Source organism: Buceros rhinoceros, unplaced genomic scaffold, assembly GCF_000710305.1.
Source record: "Buceros rhinoceros silvestris isolate BGI_N320 unplaced genomic scaffold, ASM71030v1 scaffold19217, whole genome shotgun sequence".
Classification (NCBI taxonomy): Eukaryota; Metazoa; Chordata; class Aves; order Bucerotiformes; family Bucerotidae; genus Buceros; species Buceros rhinoceros.
In genome coordinates this window covers 17,379-25,630 of record NW_010424208.1, presented here as the reverse complement: position 1 = coordinate 25,630, position 8,252 = coordinate 17,379, and the positions used below count along the sequence as shown (strand labels likewise).

The 8,252-nt window shown below is 40.8% G+C and overlaps 1 protein-coding gene across 1 annotated transcript in view; it reads right to left on the bottom strand.

Annotated features, from left to right (window-relative positions):
* MSH2 (mutS homolog 2) overlaps positions 1-8,252 on the bottom strand; it is a gene marked incomplete at its 5' end in the record, with an annotated part of 55,250 nt that overhangs the window by 29,827 nt on the left and 17,171 nt on the right. The window lies entirely within an intron of this gene.

The following is an 8,252-nucleotide window of genomic DNA, read 5'->3' as shown; positions in this document are numbered from 1 at the left end:
AAAAAAGAAAACCACTCTTGGCAGAGTTTAGCTGCCTGTGGTCAAGGCCAGCATTGACTCTGTGCAGCCACACAACCCTGGATCACAGAATTAGAATCCTTGAAGCTGTAATGCCCCTCTGGACTCTGACTACTCCAACTCCTTTGCCTGAAGTAGGATCAGCTAGAGCCAGCTGCCGAGGACTGTGTCCAGTCACCTTTTAGGCATGCCCAAGGATGGCCCCAGTATCAACCCCTGGGATACACCACTAGTGACTGGTCTCCAGTTGGACTTTGTGGCCCTGATCACAATCCTTTGAGCCTGGCAGTTCAGCTAGTTTTCAGTCCAAACACTGTCTACGTATCTAATCCATAACTTCCTCCGATGTAATGAGAGATAGTGGACAAAAACCTGCTGAAGACAAGAGACACAATATTCACTGCTCTTCCCTTATCCAATAACCTAGTCAATTTGTTGTTGAAAGCTACCAGGTTGGTCAGACGTGATTTTCCTTTTGTAAATCCATGCCAACTACTTCCAATCACCAACCTGCCCTTAGTACATTTAGCAACGTTTCACAGGATTATTTACTCCCAAGGATGAAGATGAGGCTGACCAATCTGTAATTCCCTGGATAGTCCCTTTTGTCCTTCTTGAGGGCTGAAAGAAAGCAAATGTCACTCCTGTATTCATATTCAGAAGTCTCCTCCAACCATCATGACTTTTCTGAGACAATCAAAAGTGGTCCCACGATGACTTTGGCCAGCTATGTCAGCACTTCCGGGTGAATTCCTTGGGCTCCACAGACTTGCATGTGTCCAATTTGTTTAAAAGTTTGCTAACCTGGTCTTCCCCTAATGAGCTGATGCCTTCTTTGCTCCAGACTCTGCCACAGGTTTCAGGTACTTTGGATTACTGAAGGCAAATTTTACCAGTGAAGACCATTATGAAGAGTTGTGCAAGAAGGAAGTGTAAGAAGCCTTGTCTGGGGCCTCCTCACCTTCACTCAAGACATGCATTCAAACTAAGGCACCTATTCTTGGTTCTCATGTGAGTTACGCTGCAGCCATACCTGGACCTGGCCATGCATCCCACTGATCCAGCCAAGACCCACTGAACAGACTTTCCTGCTTCACCTCAGATCATCACTGTAGGCCTGCCTGGAGACCCAGACTGTTAGCTGAGCCTGGTTACTGTCACCAGATCCCCAACATCCGCGTGATGGCAAACAGGGTAACTGCACCCTTATCAATGAGGGTACTGTCTCTGCCCACCCTGTTGTCACGTCACCATTGACTCCCAGCTTGCCTTCCCTTCTGTCTTGATGGCTGTCCTTGATGTTGCTCCCTGACCCTTTGTTTTGTTTTTCAATAGTGAAATAAATATTCTTTAAGTGCTGAAAGCAAGCACAAATCTCAATAAGAAGTGACAGAGCATTAAATTATATTTTCCGCACTAGAAGGTAAGTGAACTTTCATACATTTCTTGCTTTATTTTTCATCAGTTAACATTGTCATCTTTACACATTTTGCATTACTTTGCATTAGCAGTTAAACAAGTCAGATATTGTTCATTTTGGAATGCCAGAGAGGTCAGTGTTCTTTGGTCACACAAAGGAAGACCTCTGTCCCCTTCAGAGACCTCTACATGTGACACACTGTTTATTTCTGGTTAATCACACTTACATGCTATCTACCAGTACCTTGGCTTCAGCAGGGAAGTTAATTTCATTTAAAGACATGCAAGCAGAGAAAGAACAGCTTTCACCACATTATTTCTACAGTTTTGCTTATGGGGAGAAAAACCCATCAGTTTCAATAACAGGAACATTTGCATTTGCAAACTGAATTGGAAATTACTTTTTTTTTTGGTCATTTTGAAAGCAGTAGGCTCTACATTTCAGCACGCAGTGGTCTGCAGAGCATTAGACACTGGGAACAGTACACAGAGGTTCATATGGCACATTGCTTCAGTGGCTTTGTCATGGTGGGGGTGGGTGTGCACTCACTTTGGTATTGTTATTATTAGTGTTCTCTCTTTGTGGTGTTTAAGTGAACTCTCCTTACCTCAACCCACTTGGCTTTACCTTTCATTCTCCTTCTCCCCTCCCATCCCTGCTCTGCTGGAGGTTAGAGGGCAGGGAGTGGGTGAGTAGCTGCGTGTTTTTTAGTTGTCAGCTGGATTTAAACCACAACAATTATGCTGAACAAAATCAATGAAAGAGTCAAGAGAAGGATCCTAACCTTTTGCATTTATCCATTCAACTACTGCCTTAATAAATAAGTTTAAAGATTGACATTACTGACCCATAATGGTGCTTTATTTCCAAAAAGAACAGGAAACATGGAGACCCTCTAACAGATACATTAAAGTTTCAGAATGTACACAAAGCTTGTGAGAAGTAGCCAGGAATACACCTAAGACACCTAGCGCAAGAACGCAGGACAAGATTTATGTAAGAAAAGTAACAGCCAAATAATTTCTAATTCTGATTCCTCTTGGTGTTTTTGAGCACAATTTCTACCTTTCAAGCTCCTGTCAAATGGTTTGAAATGACCTTGTCACAGCAGATACACTGCCATCCCTACAACTTTCCTCACAGACCTGACCTAAGACTCACATCACGAACTGTTTTCTAGCAAGCAACAGCAGCAACTGGTGATTAAACAGACTTTGAAAAGACCAGGTTTCTTTTATTATTAAAAAAACAACAACAAAAAGATACACCTGATACAACTACTCTTAACAACCTAAATGTAAGCCCACTAACCAGATACCTGCCTGCCCTCCCCAGGGGATTACAGAAAAAGAAATCCCATCTGCAGGTCTTCCAGTCAAAGTGTTTTCAGCCTCTGTCAGAGCTTACTGAGGTATCTGACAACTTTTTCCTCTTTATAGAAACAAAGTAACTTGGTCATTTTTAGTCCTGTAATCTGAAAACAATTCCTTTGGCAAAACCAAGACAGGATTAACGGAAAATTTGTTCATAAAGCATACCCGTGTGCTCTTACCTTGCCTCATGGCAAACACGCAAGAGGTTGTACTATTCTGGTGCTAAGCCCTCTCACTTCCCAGGTGATATGCAAGATTTGTAAACCTACTTATTAATCCTCAATTATCAAAATATCACCACGCATCAATCCACAAAGAAGCAGTAGTTGCAAATCCATAAAGAAGCAGTAGTTGCAAGCTTTTGTTACTTGCAAAATTGCTTGAAGTTCTGTTAAAACACCCTTTCTTCACTTTAAAAAAGGACTAGGAAGAAAGCAAGACACATTTGAAGTGTTCATGCAGTTATAAAATTGAATTCTAAACTAGAAAAACACTACTCCTGCCTGGTGTAGGAAACCAGGGTTTGATGGTTTTATCCAACCTGCTTAAGCTACAGGCTGCCACATGACTTCCACATTAACATTTCCAGTATAAAAACTATTTTCTCTGATCTTGATGGCCAATCTCAGATACACCAGAATGTGCAAAATTCAAGTTTGTCCACTACATTAGATCCCATCTTGTCCTCTGATAGCTAACATTTAAAGCCAGCATGTTTCTCTTCCAAGCAGTCCCTACACAATCGGTGACCCTGGCATACGACCCTGGTACGTGGAATCACTTGAAATTTATTATATTTTGCACTTGGAAAAGGCCAGCGGCAACAGTTTCTGTAATGTCATCTTTAAAACCCAACTGCACAGACTTGCCTTCAACCCTTTCTGAATCCATGTAAAGCTCTCAGACACAGGCTGATTACATTATTTCTTTCCATGTGCATTGCTGTATACTTATTAAAATTGAAATCATCCCTGTTCTGTCCAATCGGTCAGCCTGTTCTGGTTTTCATTTAAAGTGTGGTTCTTACTTGTGTCACTACCTTACTAGCCAGCTGCTATCCTGATCATCAGGGAGTATCTCAAGCGCAGCTCTGGACTCTTGAGGTCACCTTTGCCAACTTTAAAACCTTTTTCCGCCCCCCCCTCGTACCTTTTACACAAACAAACCCTTCACTGCCATCCCAGAACTCCCTCAGCTTGTTCTACATTCTCTTGGATAAAAAACTGTCAGAGGCATTTTGAAAGCTCTAATATATTCTTTTTTTTTTTTTGCTCCTTTGTCCACAACAATGACAAGTTCAAAGCGTTCCCAGATCAGCACAATACTATTTTGCTCTGCCAAAACCATGCTAATTAGAGTAACATCTCGTGACCTCCCTAGTACTGTTCTATCTCCCCTGCCCTGTATTTGCCAACCACGAATATAAGGCTGACAGGTTTGTGTTCACGACACATTTTGCATAACAATTTCCTGTATGGTAAGAAAACATACAAGGTTGCTGAATAGAAAGGGCTATATTCAAGTATAAGCCTAATGCTCACAAGTAATAATGAAGTCAAATGACAGGTTGTTTTCAATACAAAGAAACAAATAGAAAAATCCAACAAAGTGTAATCCAATCACAGCTGACAACACTGGATAACTTGTTTCTCCCTCACAAGGGAAGATAAGGCAAAACTTTTCACCACGGATCTAAGGCAGCACAGTGAAGAAAACAGGAACAATAACTAGTGAAACTCCACTAGAACATAAATGAAATCTTTGTTTCAAGACAGTTATTTAAATTTGTCAATTAAACCACAAAAACAAAAATTCAGCTGATATAACAGCAAGCCAACACAAATACTTGAACTTGGAAATAATGACCTCCCTCCCCTTTTCTTCTTGCTGTTCAAAACCATGGCTATTTATCAGCTTTGAATTCTGTGCAATAACAAGTAACATTAGGCTTAGTGTGCCCTTCAAGAGAGAGAAAAAAAACCCACCTAGCTCCAAGGTTCTGTTGGATATTCTGGAATCCAACTTATTTTTTTATTTTATTGTTTTATTGTTGATCAGAGGCATCACTTAGACCTACTACTAACAGAGAAAAGACTAAGATTCCACACCAAAAAAAACCCAACAAAAACCTGTTTTCTATCTAACAAATGGCACACACTTTCCCAAGTCTCACCACAATGCTTCCACTCCACTGAGGTTTACACCTCATTTGACATCAGAAAAGACCACTTCTTCCTTTGCTACATCTCTGCAGCATTTTTTATCGTTTAAGGGTATTGCACTCAATATTGCCACAACACAGAGGTTGTCAGGAGAGTTTAATTTTATTTCTAGGCTTTTACAGAGCTAGATATAAATGTCAGTAAACAGAAAAACATTAATCAAGCCTGATACATATACAGATTTCATAGAAGCATGAAAAGAATTCTGTATGTAGAAGTAATAACTAAAATAACATTACAATAAAAGACCAGAGTTAGAATGAATAGAATATTTTTAGTGTCTGAGCAGGATTAACCAGCACAAAAGACCCTCCTAACAAACCAGTGAACAGTACAACAAGCTGAGTCAGAAAGCATCCAGGTTTTAATCTCTCCTCCACCGAGATCCTGCAAAACCCTGGGCAGTTCTGTGTTTCACCATGCATGGAGGAAGGAGAACTCTTCCTTCAAGCACCTCTGCTCAGGAAAGGGCTCTCTGGTTTTTTTTATCATATTATGAAACTTGGATCCATATATAATTAGTAATATGTATATTCAATAATGAGTAATATATCTATTTAATTACTACTACAGAGTAGTAACTTAAAATCTCTTATTCTTTTCATGAGGAAATCTGTATTAACTAAAAATTCCGCAAGACCTAAAAAAAAGTGTTAACACTGAAATCAAATTAAGAATGTACTTTCTTATAGAAGCAGCTGGCTGACTTTTAAGATAATTCCCCTGGCTATACAACAGCCAAATCTTCTGAAGATCATACGTTTCTATCCTCTGCCTGCTAAAGGTTTTCTCTGACTGAAGAAAGATCAACTTTTCTGGCCACTGGTTCAACTTGATTTTAGAGAATTTTATCAAAGGAACACCACTTTCAAAAGTAGCACATTAAGGACTGCTTTAAGACTTTCCTCTCACCAGAAAAGCTTCAGAATATGCTTATACCTGTTTAATTTCATAATTCCTTTATACAAAGAAAAATGAAAAACACTTCCTGTACCATTATTTTGGTTTCCCTCAGGTTTCCTTCAAACACAGATCTCTTCTTAATTCAATGTAGCTGAGGTATAACCTCCCTGAACGAACAGAACCCAGACATATAAAAGTGATAAATTCTTTTCTAATCCTATAAAAATTACCTGAACAATAATAAACTACAGCTTCAGGTACTGCCTCTTGAATAGCAGTGCAGGGCAAACCCGAGCAACAGTCTTACCTGTTCTAACTGGGTTTTCTTTTCCACACAAAGCACTTGGGATTTTAACACCCTGGAGGAAGTCCACACTAGAGCAAGTTGCTGTAGTTGATTAATACCACTGCTTGCCTTTGCCACCCACAAATAAGCAAAGCACTGTCCTAAGCTCCCTTTATAAATTTCTCCCTGGTGACCCAATTGTTCCCTAGACAAACATCACCTCTCTCAAAAACCAGCCAAAGTCCTGTTATCACTGCCTCAGGTAAGCAGTAAATATCACCTTAAATTCACAAAGCTCAGTGTGCTTTACAGCCTTTAAAGTATTAAGACAGATACCTCAGATGGGCACACAGGAGCCTAAATCAGAGAGCTGAAGTCCAATACTGAGAATGACTTTCCTCCAGCACACAGCAGCATAAAAATCACACTGACCATCCCGGGTCATTTTGCCCAATACAATCAGAGTTGTTACAGGCATCTATAAAAATAACATCGAAAATTTCTCAGACAAGCACAAAGAAAGAACAATGTAAAAGATCTAGACAACCCACACATGCTTTTGGAAGTGCTTAATTATGCACAAAAGACTTTCATGAAAGCAGAGCAATCTTTGTAAATAATTTGAAATAAAAATAACACAAAACTTGACGAATAAGGAACTAGCAGCTTTAGAGAGACTAATACCATCAAAAAGCCATTTTAATTTACTCACACCTATAGGCTTAGTATCACTGATTTTCTCAATCTCCTACTCAGCAGACACGCTCAGCACACCAGACACTGCACGCCGGCAGAAGTTGCTCTGATTTCTGGCAGTGAGCCTCCAGCTGGTCACAGTATTTACCCCAGCAGCAGGAGCAGCCTTGCAGGGGACACACCAGTTCTTCCAGCACTTTGAAGACACAAGATTTGAATCCAGATTTTTGGTTCATCACCAACTCAGAACACTGTTCTCTGGATGAGTTGTACACATACCTAGCTAGCACATCTTACATACGAGAGAATATCCCAAGCAAGGGGTCAAAAAATTTCTGCTATTTTAATGAAATTGGTACAACTTGGCCCTACAATATCATTAAGGTCCAAAACCTTCTGTCTGTCTGTCACAAGCCGTTCATCTGAGTAAGCTCTCTTGCAGCCCTGCCAAATACACGTGCATATACGTGGGCCTGTAATTCAGCAGCAGACAGCCTAGCCAACTCTAACCAGCCTGCGCGAGAGGCTTGCCCCCAGCTACCCAGGACTTCCCACGCTGCCAAAAGGCAGCCTGCAGCTTCACAGTTATTCCCCTTCAAGCTAAATGGCTCAAGTCCTTTCCACCTGCTCTTGCCCAAACCTTGTGACCTGTTATCGTTTCTTCTCAGCTCGACAGCACAAAGTTGGTTTTGTTTCCTCAGTTAAGATGTTATAAAAGCTTCTGTAATATCACTTCACAGCTTCCTTCCCTGAAACCACTGCTACAACCTAAAAAAAAGGAAGAGCTAAACTAAAAAGATACCTCTTGCCTAAATAACAAAACTTTCAAGACGACAGTGCAGGAGTACAGCAGTGTATACACATTCTCAATCAGGAATTTAAAGTGCATTACTGTTTTATGTGAGAGATGGGAAATTACAGGCTTCTAGCAATGAAAAGATACTGTATAACAGAGCAGATTAACAAAAACAGCAAACCAGAAACAAACAGGCCCATGGTGATGAAACTTCACCTGTAAAGTCAGCGTTCTTACAAAGACAATGCTGTCATCCCAGTAAGAATATAGCAATCCTTGTACTCTGATGATCTTCCCAACTTCTCTGCAGAAACAAAAAGTCACGGAGACCAAGCATGACCCGGCTCAGGGATACAGCTTGGAAGCTGTCCTGTTCTTTCATAGCATGGAGGAAGAAAAACCGTTAGTCTGGTAAAGGCAGCTGCAGACACCTCAGGCTGCAACTGAAGGAGATGCTCCCATTTGCAGTCCACACCTTCATTTACTGGGGCTGTGTTAGCTTTCCACCAGTGAGTCCCCCCCAGGGCCACCCCCCCCC